At 39.4% G+C, this 15,913-nt stretch overlaps 2 pseudogenes across 1 annotated transcript; one reads left to right on the top strand and one right to left on the bottom strand.

The window, feature by feature from the left end:
• Positions 1-157: 157 nt before the first annotated feature.
• Positions 158-1,657, bottom strand: LOC125186167 (F-box protein At5g46170-like; annotated as a pseudogene).
• Positions 1,658-4,451: 2,794 nt separating this feature from the next.
• On the top strand, positions 4,452-15,300 carry LOC125189767 (transcription elongation factor SPT6 homolog; annotated as a pseudogene). The gene is made up of 19 exons (XR_016130764.1): positions 4,452-4,485; positions 5,125-5,248; positions 5,366-5,441; positions 5,557-5,710; positions 5,797-5,932; positions 6,022-6,268; positions 6,345-6,542; positions 6,646-6,765; positions 7,045-7,431; positions 7,497-7,607; positions 7,708-8,484; positions 8,636-8,777; positions 8,907-9,377; positions 9,558-9,780; positions 12,164-12,168; positions 13,277-13,773; positions 14,097-14,306; positions 14,408-14,891; positions 14,981-15,300. The product of XR_016130764.1 is annotated as a transcription elongation factor SPT6 homolog (transcript).
• The last annotated feature ends 613 nt before the right edge of the window (positions 15,301-15,913 follow it).

Raw genomic sequence — 15,913 nt, 5'->3', positions numbered from 1 at the left:
AAAAAAAAAAGGCCCTCTTCCCTTCACGGAAAGCCATTCAATACTATAATTCGACTCCCCTCCCTTCTAACCTTAGGACACTGTATATAATAGAATTAGTTAAGATTCAACAAATCATAATTAACACTAATAAACTAGAAAATATGTGACAAGATGGTGAAACAAGATTGTCCATCTCACTATTCTCATTTATGCATAACACTAATAAATTTAGGTTGTGCATATTTTTTTTTGCAACAAGATTTGCCTATCTCACTATTCTCATTTAGAATCTAGAAGTGAAACAAGGCAACTAGTATTATATTTATACCTACACTTCTTAATAGAGATTGCTCCATTCTTGTTTAAATGATTTCATTTATGAGCACTTATATCCAATACAAAGTAATAGTAATAATGTGTTAAAACGAATTCATCTCCAAAACATAGCATTTCTTGGCAACCATGAGCTTCCTAACTGCTTCACCCATCACCTTCCCTTCCCCTTCAAACGCGTCCGCCACCATCTCCGCATCACTCCGGCCCTTCTTCGCCTCGTCCTCTCCCCCAACAGCCGGCTTTATAACCACGAGCGTCGCCCCCTCCATGACCTTCCCCGACCCCGGCACCTCCAGCCGATCCAAATACCACATCTTCATCCTCAGCGCCGGCACTCTGCTCCTACTCTCCACCGTCGTCTCATCATCTCCCTTCCCCTTGCTCGATTGCCGAATCTCCTCAATCTGCTCCTTGTTCATACACAGCCTCCCCTGATCGCTCTCATCCGACCCCACCACGCTCTCGATCATCTTCAGCCCTTTCACTGTCTCCTGCATCAGGTAATGCCTCGCCGACGCAGCGATCAAGCACGATATCGTCCACACGATCCGCAGCTTCAGCTTGTCGTCCGCCATCACCCGCGACGGCGACGACGACGCCTCCTCTTCGCTCGATTCAACCCTATCCTTCTCCGACCACGATTTCGCCCCCAAAATCACGCAGCTGTGCAGCTCCCGCCCGAATTCAGCTCTCCATTTCAGTAACGTCGTCGAATTCTTACCATTCCTGGACGGATTATGCTTGTGATTGCCGTGGCAGGGCAGCCGGAGACGGAGGCCGCGGATTCCTTGGAAATTCTTCAGTATCTGGTTGGGGACGTAGTAGGAGTAGAAATCTAGGTCGTCATTCTCCTCGGGCTTGGGCTTCAATTTGATCATCTGAGAAATCGAAGGAAGGGCTTGGTCAACGCTCGGATCACCAGATTTTTGAAGGAACTCTTCTGATCGGAATCCTTGGCGTCGGACTTCTTCGGAGGGATCGGGAGGAAGACTCGATCGACCTGCGGGGCGATGGATCGGAAGCGCTTGCAGGTGGACATGGACAGGCACAGCGATTTGGCGTCTTGCAATTTGCCGAAAATCGACAAGACGACGTCGTCCGGCAAGCAATCGAAGAAATCGGCGGAATCAATAACAGGTTGTTCGGAGCTGGAATTCATGATTGAAATTGAAGAATTTGGGTGGAGAAAGTGGGAAGAATTGGTGAGCTTTAATTGGGGAAGAAGAAGAAGTTGAATTGGCGGTTAAGGGTTGGGTTGAGTTTGGGGATAAGAAAGTCGTAGAGAGAGATGGTGGGGCCACGCCTATCATATGAATTTTCTTTGCTACTTTAAATGTAAGTGCACGATGCTCATGTATATATACAATGCTTGAAGATTCATAGCAATAATCATACCGTATTTCATTTATATTTATTTGCTTATTTATAAAAGTAAATAGCACATGCTGAATTGTATATTCTCTTTGTTTTTTAGTAGTACTACTCCGTATTATTTTTATTTTCTTATAAAAATACAAATTAACTTGAAATTTTAAGTAAATACTCCTATGAAATCATTTATAGGTCAAGATATTCCAAGTTGTGTACCTACGTACTTTCTATAGCTAGCTATTTTTCTTCCCATCTTCTACTTATAAATTATTGATACATAATTGCTAAATATTAAGTAGTCTTGTATTATCTTGATTTTAATTATGTGTTCATGATATATTTGTTATGCTAGAATTATAAATATTTTGTGCATTAATTTTCTGACATTTGTGCGTTTATCTTAGCATAGTACGTGTAGCATATGAGGAGTATTAAAAACTATTTATAGAAGTTTTGAGCAAAATAAGAATGACGAAGAAAAATCTGAAAGGAGAAGTGAGAAAACTAAAAATAGAGGAATCCTAGATGTAAGTACCAATTAGAAAAGAGATAAAGATTTGGATTATATAAGGATTTTTAGTAATTTATATTGCCAATTTCTAATGAATCAAGATAACCGTTTGTTCCGGTATAAATAGTCATTACCTGTTCTTCTACCATAAGGGGGGCCGCTTGAGATTGTTTAAGCAATTCGCGTCAAATTTTTGACTGCTACTTAGTATCGGCAATGAGTCTGAAAAAGTATCTAAAAATATCAAATTTAGATATTTGTACCCTGTCGAAGTAAGGAACCATGGCATATATCATTTGGAATCTGGGTTCTTCTACTTCATTTTTATTTAATATTAATTTCTTTTTCACTCTCTTTTTTTTATATCATTCATAATCATTTCTTAAGTCCAATAGGTTTGATCCTGTAGAATCCCTATTTGTTTGTTTGTTTGTTTTTATAACTAATTAATTGAACTTCCTTGCTTGAATCACATACTGATCGAGATCTTTGATCGGCAAATTAAAGAGGTTTATTTCATCTCTCTCTCTCCCTCACACACACACATACACACAATAACACAATGTTGTAGCATTAATTAGCAACTAGGGAATTTTAAAGATTGGATTTTTAGCCAACTAAATTAAATGATTTTTTAATAAACCTGTAATAAAAATTAAAACTTTTTTCATTGCAAATGAAAAACATAAATATGATGATCATGGAGATGGTGCGATGGCTTAAATGTCGATGTATGCTACTCCTATTACTACAACAATATATTAATTGGAGTAACCTTTATTAACAAATTAATGGATGATGGAGACATATTTGTCTCGCACCAAATGCAAAAGAGGTGGTTCAGAAACATGACTCACTTTCAAAATCAAGAATCCCATAATTAATTTTATTGAAATTGGTTCAATTGGTTTATGCTCCCAAAAATCCCATGTTTCACACAATTGGCCATGTTTCACGTAATTGGCAACAACAAGACGGCTCATGAGCTCTCAAAATGATGCATTTATAGATAAATCGTCTTACGTTTCACTAACTCACTTCACTCACATTTTATTATAAAATAAATATAAAAAAGTGAACCTCATATTCTATTAATTTTTTTAATTCACTATTTTTTACATTTCTTAAAACTCGTGTCCACATCAAATGTGACTTCTATTGTGGGACGGAATACTCAAATTTAAAGGTAAATGTAAATTTTAGGTATTGATAGGTTCTTATAAATATTTGAAGGATAAAAATATACTTCCTCCGACTGCAAAATGCTGTCAATGTTTGACTAGGCACGTGTTTTAAGAAAAGTGAAGAAAAGTGAGTAGAAAAAAAATTAATGGAGTACTGTAGGCACCATATTTATATATTAATTTTATATTTTATAATAGAATGTGAGTGTAATGAGTTAGTGGAAAGTAGGGTCCATTTACCAAAAATGAAAAAAAAGCAAAGTGGACAATATTTCACAGGCAGAGCGAAATGACAAAACTGAACAACGTTTCACGGACGAAGAGTAATTAATTAGATAAAATGTGTAAGAAATTGTAATTTAAGTATTTATGGGGGTATTTTGTAAATTTCTGTCCCACTAAATTAGTGTAAATTAAGAGAACAGATTGTGACACTTTTTCAAACGGTCTATTTATTAAATTAACAAAAAAAAAAATGAAATACATATAAGTGATTTTAAAAATGCACGGTCTATTTATTAAAAAAACACACACACAGTCGCTGCTAGTTATAAAAGGTAATTACAAGGGTTTCCTCACTTTCACTTTTTCCACCCTCACCGAAAATTAGACCAGTGACCAGCAAAATGTCTCTCGACGAAGGTAACTTTCCGATAATTGTTTATACTCCATCCCACCCAAGATAGAGGTTGGAGAACGGGGGTGGTGGCGATGGGTGGAGAAGGAGGCGGGAGTGGTTGCGGTGGCGGAGAAGGAGGCGGGAGTGGTTGCGGCTTGGATAATTTGATTTTTTTTCCTTATTAGGCAATGGCTTTCAAAATAAGCTGTTCTTTTTTTTTTTTTTCCATATTTGCTTTCTCACAATCCACGTAAAATGCTCCATCTAACACAACAACTGAGAGCCCTCACCCAACCCATAAAATAAGGTGTTTAGGATTTCTGACATCAAAAAATGCATTTTCTCTCTCTAAAAACCCTGATCACATTGTCGCTGCATGTAATAAAAGGTAATTACAAGGGTTTGCCGCACTTTCACTTTTTCCACCCTCACATAAAATTTGACCACAATGACTAGCAAAAATGTCATCTCCGACTCTGAAGGTAATAATTGTTTATACTCCATCCAACCCAAGATATAGGTTGGAGAACGGGGGTGGTTGCGGTGGCGGAGAAGGAGGCGGGGTTGGTGGCGGTGGCGGAGAAGGAGTTTTTGGTGTTTTTTTGTGAAACAACACCATATTTGGTGCTATTGTAAAAGTTCTTTGGGACAAAATCCCAAAAATGGTGTAAATCTTAAATTTTGTGTTAATGATCGGAGTAAAATTACTTTTTGTATACTAAAAATTGAGTTTGAGGTTGGTGTAAATGGGTCGGAGATGGTGTAAACCAGTTTAAATCGTTTGGTTGAAGAGGGTTCTAGTGCATGCAATTAAAAAGTACTCATCACTTTTTTCTGTTTCTTCATTTTCGGGAGGGGATACAATTATGGTCTGTGTGTTTTTTTTTTGGATAAAATCATTTATCTGTCCATGGAGTTATTACCTTAAGCAGACTAAAGGTTTAGTACAGCACAATCACGTAATGTATTTTCCTCTTCAATTATTTATAATTAAGAGTGGTTTTAGTACAGCACAATCACCTAATGTATTTTCCTCTTCAATTATTTATAATTAAGAGTACTGGTCTATTTAACGGTGGGTTGGTGGTGACTGTCTGATGGAAATCATCTATTTTGAATAGAGGAAGGACAGGATGAATATGAAAATGATGGATTTATAGTCAACAATGTCGACGAAGAAGAGGATGAGGAAGAAGATCGAGTTGATAGTGATGAGGAGCAGAAGAAAAAGAAAAGGAAGAAAAGGTTGTTACTTTTATTTTCACTTATGAGGTCTTTTTATTTGGTAGATATAAAAATTTTAACCACTGACGACACAGAAAAGCTTATTTGATCTCATGATAAAGAAATGGATCAACACAGGGATCAATTCATGCTTGATGAGGATGATTATGAACTCCTCCAGGAAAGCAATATATCTGTCAATCGTTCAAAGCTCGTGAGTTCATCTTCTTTTGGCTTTTTCAGAGTCTTTAGGCGCATTTATGCCTTTAATTTTTAATGCAGAAAGTTTTTAGTTTACCTTGGTATTTTGTGTTTTTTATTAATTATAGGAAAGTAAGAAGTTTAAGAGACTGAAGAAGGCTAGGGGGGATGCAGAAGAAGGGCCTTCCTGGTTTACCGATGAAGAAGAATTTGATAGAAGTGGGAAGGGTGGGCGTACTGCAGAGGAGAAGCTCAAGCGTAGTTTGTTTGGTGATGATGATGGTAAAACTTCTCTTTGCAAGTATGTTTTACCTTGAGCTTTAGATGTATAGATGAATAGAGATCTTGGGTTTTCTCACCTATTGCAGGGCAACCTCTTGAGGATATTGCAGAGGAGGATGAACAGCTTGAAGAAGAAGATGATGCAGACATTGGTGAGGAGGATGAGATGGCTGATTTCATTGTTGATGAAGAAGAAGTTGATGAGCATGGAACCCCTGTTAGGTCTTTCCACAGACCCTGTATTTGTAAATGTTGCTTTAGATCTAATGTTCTCTATATTCTGTATATAACAGTTTTTCATCTGTACGCAGGAGAAAGAAACCTAAGAAAAACAGACAGCACCCAGGGATTTCCTCATCTGCACTCCAGGAAGCACATGAAATTTTTGGTGATGTTGAAGATCTCCTGAGGCTTCGCAAGATAGATGTGCGAGACATGTTTGGTGAAACTAGTGAAAGGAGTCTTGAAGATCAGTTTGATCCTAGTGTGCTTTCTGAAAAGTACATGACAAAAAAGGATGATCAAATACGGGAAATCGATATTCCTGAAAGAATGCAGGTTTACTTAGTATCTTGTGGCATATTTGATCATAGATGCTAAGTCTTTGGCTGTAAATTCCTACCTTTCTATGTAGATATCTAAGGAAAGTACAGGCCACCCCCCAACAGATGAGTTCAGTGTCAAAATGGAGACTGAGTGGATTTACGATCAACTTGTCAGTGGTATGGTACCTTTGTTCAACAGGAGTGGTACTACAAATGAAGAAGTGGATGATGAGCTGAAGCGGCATATAGCTAGATTCTTGGAGTTGATTCACATTCAGAATTTAGACGTATGGTTTTTAGTAAAAAATATTATTAGGAATTATTTAAGAGCATCATATTTTCTGATTTTTGTTGCAGGGTAAGTTGCTGATCTGTTTATCCATATTGTAGGTCCCGTTCATTGCTATGTACAGGAAAGAGGAAATATTAAGCCTTCTAAAGGATCCAACTGATCACGAATCTAGCATTGAAAATGATATGAATCAAAAGCCTACGCTGAAGTGGCACAAGGTGCACATTTATTAATTGCTTATCACTGGTTCCTCTTTTTTCCTTTTAGCTGTGGTACAACAGTAGGTAACCGTTTTAAGTCCAAAGTGTTGTCCCCTTCACCGATATGTTTGATTTTCACTGATGTGCTTTTTATTTATGGAACCCATGAAGTAGCTAAAAGAATTCCGTAATAGAAAATTTTTATCGTATATTTTGTGCGTTTGACTTTCAATACCTCCTAGATGGAAGACTAGCTTGTGAGTTTATGGAGATACTTGAAGGACTTGTGTGTTGCAGGTACTTTGGGCAATTCAGGACTTGGATCAGAAGTGGCTTCTTCTTTTGAAAAGAAAAAATGCTCTACAGTCATACTATACTAAGCAATTTGAAGAAGAGAGACGGAGAGTGTATGATGAGACATGCCTAAGATTAAATGAACAGCTGTTTCAGTCAATCACTAAGTCACTCGAAGCTGCTGATTCGGAAAGAGAAGTGGATGATGTACGCTCAAAATTTAATTTGCATTCCCCTCCGGGCGAAGTTGTCCTAGACGAAGGCCAGTTTAAAAGACCAAAGAGAAAATCACATTACAGCATTTGTAGTAAAGCTGGACTGTGGGAGGTTGCAAGCAAATTTGGTTACAGTTCTGAGCAATTTGGTTTGCAGATATCTCTGGAGAAAATGGTAGGTATTTTGTTTCTGAGTGCCCTTCTTTTATTGATTGATCAAGTGGGCTTTGTTCTTTGCAGAGAATGGATGAATTGGAGGATGCTAAGGAAACACCAGAGGAAATGGCTTCTAATTTCACCTGTGCAATGTTTGAGATACCTCAAGCGGTATTGAAAGGCGCAAGGCACATGGTATGTAGAAGTTTTCTTATTCGATAATTTTGTTATACTGGGTAGATTTTATATGGTTTAAAATATTTTCTCTAACTTCTCATGATAAAATTATGAACAGGCGGCGGTTGAAATTAGCTGTGAACCATGTGTTAGGAGACATGTGCGCAGTATCTTTATGGACAACGCTGTAGTGTCAACTAGTCCTATTCCTGAGGGAAACACAGCTATTGATTCTTTTCACCAGTTTTATGGAGTAAAGTGGTTGAAGGACAAACCACTTAATAGATTTGAGGATGCTCAGTGGCTTTTGATTCAGAAAGCTGAAGAGGAGCTCTTGCAAGTTACTATAAAGCTGCCTGAAGTAGTCCTTGATAAGTTGATAAGTGTCTCATATGATTATTATTTGAGTGATGGTGTAAGTAAATCTGCTCAGTTATGGAATGAGCAGAGGAAACTGATTCTTAATGATGCATTTAGCAATTTTCTTCTTCCTTTAATGGAAAAAGAAGCAAGATCACTGCTGACAAGTAGAGCAAAATCATGGCTACTACTAGATTATGGGAGGCTATTGTGGGAAAAAGTATCTGTTGCACCATACCAACGGAAAGAGAATGATGTCAGTTCTGATGAAGAAACTGCACCCAGGGTTATGGCTTGCTGTTGGGGCCCTGGAAAGCCAGCAACTACCTTTGTGATGTTGGATTCATCTGGAGAAGTTTTGGATGTATTGCATGCTGGTTCCCTCAGCATTCATGGTCAAAGTGTCAATGAACAGCAACGTAAAAGAAATGATCAGCAGAGAGTGCAAAATTTTATGATGGACCATCAACCACATATTGTAGTTTTAGGAGCAAAGAATTTGTCTTGTACGCAGTTGAAGGAGGACATTTATGAGGTACACAGTTGCACTATTTTTGTTTCTTTACTGTAACTTATTTGTATGGCATACATTGCGATCTCTATCCTTTATTTGGAATTTCTTTTTCATTAACTCTAGAAAATATTTATGAGGTGACGCTTTATTTTATTGCCCATTCTGTTATCAGATAATATTCAAGATGGTGGAAGATAATCCTTGTGATGTTGGTCATGAGATGGATAATCTGAATATTGTCTTTGGCGATGAATCTTTACCGCACCTGTATGAAAATTCTCGTATCTCAGTTGATCAGCTTCCTTCACAAGAAGGTAACCTTGAATCTTTTTTACATGATCACTTCCCTTTACTTACTCTCTATGTGGATGTTGCTGCCACCATAGTACTATGCCAGTTGTATGCATTATTTTTTCCAGCTTACTTATACCCCCCGCTTCCAGGTATCATTAGACGTGCTGTGGGTCTTGGACGTCATCTTCAGAATCCATTAGCAGTGGCTGCCACATTATGTGGGCCGGGTAAAGAGATATTATCTTGGAAGCTTAACCCTTTGGAGAACTTTCTTACTCCTGATGAGAAGTATGGAATGGTTGAACAAGTGATGGTAGATGTAACAAACCAGGTGGGCCTTGATATTAATTTGGCTGCCAGTCATGAATGGTTATTTGCTCCTCTACAATTTATTTCTGGTCTAGGACCCAGAAAAGCAGCTTCTCTCCAGAGGTCCCTAGTAAGAGCAGGTGCCATCTTCACTAGGAAAGACCTGCAGCAATCTCATGGGCTTGGCAAAAAGGTTTTTATCAATGCTGTTGGGTTCCTCCGAGTGCGACGTAGCGGATTGACTTCCAGTAGTAGTCAATTTATTGATCTGTTAGATGACACCAGAATTCATCCAGAATCATACTCCCTCTGTCCCATTAAAAATGAAACGTTTTCCTTTTTTGTTTGTCCCATTAAAAATGAAACGTTTCCTAAAATAGAAACAACTCTATCTCTACTTTTTCATCTCTTTTACTTTACTCTCTCCTCATCAACTCACAAAACAACATTACATAAAATCCCGTGCCGATTTCCAAATGTTTCATTTTAAGTGGGACGGAGGGAGTATATTCTTGCACAAGATCTGGCCAAGGATATTTATCGGGAGGATAGGAATGATGATGCCAATGACGACGACGATGTCCTGGAAATGGCGATCGAGCATGTCAGGGAGAAGCCACATTTACTAAGAGCTGTAGATGTTCATGAACATGCTGAGCAGAAAAATCATCTGAACAAGAAAGAAACCTTCAATGATATTAGATTGGAATTAATGTGAATCTTCTAGATTGAAGACTCATGAATTTGCCCCGGACTTATTTTTGTAAATAAACCCAACAAATAAACAAGATAAACCAAGAAATGGAACAAGAAAAATGGATAAAAGGATAGATGATGGATTAGTGTTATGATTTAGGTGAAGAACAAGAAAGAAATCCTAAAAGCACTTTCACATACAAACACCTAATGGCTCCACAAACTAGCAACACAAGAACTAGCAAGCATACCTTTACAATCAACCTTAGCCCGGCAAAAGATCGAATGCAACCCGAAGGAATTTGATAAGTCCTCAAAAGATGAAGAAGGTGAACTCTCAAATATGGAGAAATAGTCTCTTACAAATATTCAAAAGCTGAGAATGAAAACCCTACAAAAGAGTATTTATACTAAAACAAAAGTAATAGGGAAAATAGTCTTTAAAATCTTAAAAAATGGCATTTTCGGGCAAAACGCCCGGCCCGGGCGTTTTGGGGCCTTGCCCGGGCGTTTTCTCTGTGGCCGGACACTTTTGGCAGCTCTGCGCGACTTTCGTCAAACGGCCATAACTTCCTCATCCGAGCTCCGATTGAGGCGTGTAAGGTACTCACGCGAAGATCTCTTGACGATGAAGATAATGGTGGTCTTAGAACAGCATTTGGACATCATTTTGATAGGAAAATTCTGGTTTGAGTCAGACCTCCGAATCCGGCTCGGCTCCTTGTCATATCTCCACCTTCTTTTCGGACCCCAATCAACCCATGGCCCTCGATGTCGTTGCATCCTATGATTGTGAATACCCGGATTCACATCATCCTCTCCTTCTTTATGAAAGGATTTGTCCTCAAATCCGGTTCTTCGATTATTCTCTAGGACACCCGGATTCACATCATCTCCTCCTTCTTTTGAAGGATTTGTCCTCAAATCCCGATCAAGTTCACCTTGGACAATGGGTGATTCATCTTGACATTTCTTCCATGAGCTTATAACCGGTAAGAAGTTACTCAGTACATCCACAACTCGAGGTTCGCATTCCAATCCTTCTAATTTATGTTTCAAAAAGCCATCAAAGAGAAAAAACATGTTAAAAGAGTTAGTGAAATAAGGGTCATTCTCCTCACCAAGGGCAAAAAGGATAGGGTGATTTAGAGCCCTCCCAAGGTTGATCTTAGAATCTAACAAGCAACTTTTTTTTCTCACATGCTTGTAGTTTTTCTCTCTTGGTTGTGTTGATTCACACTCACCCCCACCACTCTCTCTTGGCTTTTGCATCTCACTTTTTAGCCTTTTCTCACACTCTATATTTTCTTCTCTCTCTTGCTCATTCCTCAAGTACTCATTTACTTTAGCAATCTCATTTGACTTCGTTGCAATGCTCAATACTTGAAGCGATTTTAATGGCTCACACTCGTCCTCGGCTTCCACCATGCTAGACACACCATCATTGAAAGTTGGGCGTACATCTTCCTCATGCTCTGCATCATCATCGTCAACAAAATCCAACATATGCTTGACACGCTCTTTATCGTCACACTTATTTTGAATCAAGCCCTTTGAAGTAGTGAAGTTGGATGACAACCACGACGAAACCTTCGTGTGATAGCTAGGATGAGATATGTCCATCTTCTTTGGTGGGATGCTTCTTCGTCTTGTGTCACCACCATAATGTCGAGGGTTTGAGCTCTCCCTTGATTTACTTGAGACTTCCTCCTCCATTAACCACTCATGCACTTTATGATGATCATGATCCCTCATCCTCCTAGAGTGAGACTCTCCATGGAACTTTGGTACTCGCTCCCTTCTACTCCCTCTATCAAGTCCATCATCGTGATACCTTGACTTGTAGTCACTCCTATCATGTCTCTCTCGGTCACTAGGTGCTATGGAATGGTTATGCCTAACTCGATCTCTTATGAGGGATATATTCTTATGGTATACCGTAAATCCCTCTTGCATAGAATTCATGATTCCCCGTGCATCGCGCATCTCCTTCATGATTGAGGAAAACATCTCTTTGAGGGTGTCGTCGGATGTGGACGCGATGTCGTCCCCATCCTCCCTTCTAGGCGAATTGTGCTTAGAAATCCTCGTACGTGGTGGCATTTTCGGTACCTACAAAGAAGATAAAGAGGACTAGGGACACATCCCTTTTGTTAATAACACAAACAACGCACACACCCAAGAATGGAGACTTTAGTGAGGAGCTCACTTCCCAACCCACAAAGTATGTCCCCAATTCCCCAAACTCACACCCAATGTCTCTCGGAAGGTTTAGAGATTTAGTGGCTAGATACTCTCCCTCACTTGCTCTCGATGATGTAATCCCAAGGGTTGCACAAATAGCACAAACAAGATACACAACTAGGCAAGTGAAAACTAGTCCAAGAAGCCACAAGATTAGTGAAAGTAGGGAGCTAAGCCAATGAGACAAATTAACAAATACTTTGTGTGCACAATTTCAACCATCAACAATAGACCAAACAATTGATGAAATTTTGGCCTACAACTTTTAGACAATCAAATTGACATACCCAAGAACGCATATATCAATTTATAGCTAAAGCCCATGGATAGGATTTGAGATCTCTCTTTTTTTTTTGACAAATTTCTAACAATTTTCACCATTTGAAGAATTTATCCTTTTTTATTTTTATTTTTATTTTTTATTACAAGAACAAGAACCAATGGCTCTTGATACCAAATAATGTGAATCTTCTAGATTGAAGACTCATGAATTTGCCCCGGACTTATTCTTGTAAATAAACCCAACAAATAAACAAGATAAACCAAGAAATGGAACAAGAAAAATGGATAAAAGGATAGATGATGGATTAGTGTTATGATTTAGGTGAAGAACAAGAAGAAATCCTAAAGGCACTTTCACATACAAACACCTAATGGCTCCATAAACTAGCAACACAAGAACTAGCAAGCATACCTTTACAATCAACCTTAGCCCGGCAAAAGATCGAATGCAATGCGAAGGAATTTGATAAGTCCTCAAAAGATGAAGAAGGTGAGCTCTCAAATATGGAGAAATAGTCTCTTACAAATATTCAAAAGCTGAGAATGAAAACCCTACAAAAGAGTATTTATACTAAAACAAAAGTAATAGGGAAAATAGTCTTTAAAATCTTAAAAAATGGCATTTTCGGGCAAAACGCCCGGCCCGGGCGTTTTGGGGCCTTGCGCGGGCGTTTTCTCTGTGGCCGGGCACTTTTGGCAGCTCTGCACGACTTTCGTCAAACGGCCATAACTTCCTCATCCGAGCTCCGATTGAGGCGTGTAAGGTACTCACGCGAAGATCTCTTGACGATGAAGATAATGGTAGTCTTAGAACAGCATTTGGACATCATTTTGATAGGAAAATTCTGGTTTGAGTCAGACCTCCGAATCCGCTCGGCTCCTTGTCATATCTCCAACTTCTTTTCGGACCCCAATCAACCCATGGCCCTCGATGTCGTTGCATCCTATGATTGTGAATACCCTGATTCACATCAGGAATTGATGGAAGGTTTTCAGGATCGTCGCAGACCCTTTGTAGAACCAAGTCAGGATGAAGAGTTTGACATGATCACTGGAGAGACCGAAGAGAAACTACTCTCCGAACGAAGAATTGTGCAGGTTGAAAAGGTTCAGGGCCAGAAAGCAATTTGCGTCCTTGAATCTGGAATAGCTGGCATTCTCAGTAAGGAGGATTACATGGATGAGTGGTGGGATATGAATAATTTATATGAGAAGCTGCGTAAGGGTGATTTTTTGACTTGCAGGATTAAATCAATTCAGAAAAATAGCTATCAGGTGTTTTTAACTTGTAGAGAAAGTGAAATGAGGAGTAACCGTTACAGGAGTCACAGAATGACAGAGCCTTACTATCATGAAGAACACTGTACTCTGCAAACTGTTCAGGAAAAAGCTCGCAAAGAGAAGGAACTTGCAAAGAAGCATTTCCTGCCGAGAGTGATCATTTACCCACGCTTCCAAAATATAACGTCTGATGCTGCGATAGAGGTTTGTTGTAATCTTCTATTGTAGTCGTTCACAATTCATTTGTGGGCCTGCTTGGCACTTGCGTATTTATTGGGTATTTGGGATTATTGAATTTTTTTTTCTTGGACTTGATATGGTTTGATTACCTTTTAATCTAAGGTTCATTCACATGTGAAGCGTAATTTATACTGGTGAAGATTCGTTTTATTGAGTCCAGATTGTGATATCATTCCAAAAAGTGCATTTACATGATTTTGTAATAGCTTACTGCTGCTACGTACTCTTCCTGTTTCGAAATGCTTTCATGTCTTTGAGTTCTTATACCCTTTGATTCCTGTCAACAGTTTTTGTCCGACAAGGATCCCGGTGAATGTGTCATATGCCCTAGTTCTGGTGGGCCATCATTTTTGACACTGACTCTGAAAGTTTATGATGGGGTATATGCTAACAAGGACATTGTAGAAGGTGGAAAAGAGCACAAGGATATATTGAGCTTGGTTCGGATCGGGAAAACACTGAAAATCGGAGAGGATACATTTGAAGATCTTGATGAGGTAATTTACGGAGCTGTTATTTTGGAGACTTTACTGATCATGCAGATATTAGATATTTTATTTCTGTGAAAGCATGCGAGTTTGATTAACCCTTCATGCAGGTAATGGATCGTTATGTAGATCCACTGGTAGCTCATTTGAAGTCGATGCTTAATTACCGAAAGTTCAGGCGGGGTACTAAAACTGAAGTTGATGAGCTCCTCAGAATTGAAAAGGCTGAGAATCCTATGAGAATTGTATATTGCTTTGGAATATTTCACGAGCATCCTGGCACATTCATCTTGACGTATATACGGAGTTCTAATCCTCACCACGAGTACATAGATCTCTATCCAAAGGGATTTAAGTTCCGGAAATGAATGTTTGAGGATATAGACCGTCTTGTGGCTTATTTTCAGGACCATATTGATGACTCATCTGACTCTACTCCATCGCTACGATCAGTTGCTGCTATGTTGCCAGTGAGGAGTCCTGCAACTGGGGGCTCATCTGGGTCCGGTGGTGGCTGGGGCAATTCATCCAATGATGGAGGCTGGAGAGGAGGCCAATCTTCAGACAGACACAGGAATTCTGGCCCTAGAAGTGGTAAGATTCGAAATGATTCAATTAACTGGTGCATTTCATAAATGAATTTTGTGAATAATAAATGTGCATCAATTTGCTTTTCCTTGCAGTGAGGGGTGATTACAGAAATGGTGATGGGCATCCCAGTGGAGCACCTAGACCATATGGTGGAGGAGGACGTGTACGTGGCCGGGGCCGTAGGTCAGATTCTTATGGTAATGGCAGGGGTGACAGGCAGTACCACGACCGTGGTTCACAAAGGTGGGGTTCCAAGGATGGCAATGGTGATGGTGGATGGGGGAGTGGCTTCTCTGGATCAAAAGCCCAGGATTCACCGGGCGGTGGTAGTTGGGGAGGCGGTGTTGGTGGTAATGCTGGTTGGGGTAGCTGGGGAGGAGATGCCTGGGGGTTCGGGTGCGGATGCAGGTAATTCGGGGTGGGGAGATGCCAAGAAGAGTTGTGATGGCGGTGGTTGGTGATAAATGTCAGGATGTTCTGTAATTTTTATTATCCATACTACTCTACTGAATTCTCTAGTGTTGAATAGGCGTTCAGCTCCTAGCTTCTTTCTTGGACAATCTACTATCAGTTGGTCTATTTTGAATCGTTCATTCTGATTTCTAGATGATCTTCTATTGCCTTTCTTGTTTCTCTGTTCAGCAAAGGCTATATATATATGGAAGTCAGTTCTGTCACAATAAAATTTAGCCTGCTGGATAATTCAATGTCAAGCAATTTTATATGCATTTCATTAAACATTGTTTCCTTAATATTACGACCAAGTTGAATACTAGCACGATTTGTTGTAATTGATAAACATGGGACCCGGGCTTGGTTCGACTGTCTCACCAAGGTTATGAGTGGAATGAGACGAACGAAAAGGCCACAATAGAGACCACCTCCTCCCGATTCTCCATTGCTGCTACTGTTGTTTCCTCTCTCCAACTCCTGGCGACAGACTGGATACGAAGCTCGTTCTAGCCATGGCACTATGCAATCTGAGTGGTACTTGAGATCCCAGTTCGAAATCTTCTCTGCCAACA

This window comes from Salvia hispanica, chromosome 5 (assembly GCF_029641045.1).
Source record: "Salvia hispanica isolate PSC_SH4W2 chromosome 5, Shi_PSC_v1, whole genome shotgun sequence".
In the NCBI taxonomy this organism is placed as follows: Eukaryota; Viridiplantae; Streptophyta; class Magnoliopsida; order Lamiales; family Lamiaceae; genus Salvia; species Salvia hispanica.
Note: the sequence above shows the minus strand (reverse complement) of the source record. Positions and strands in the feature narration are given on the sequence as shown.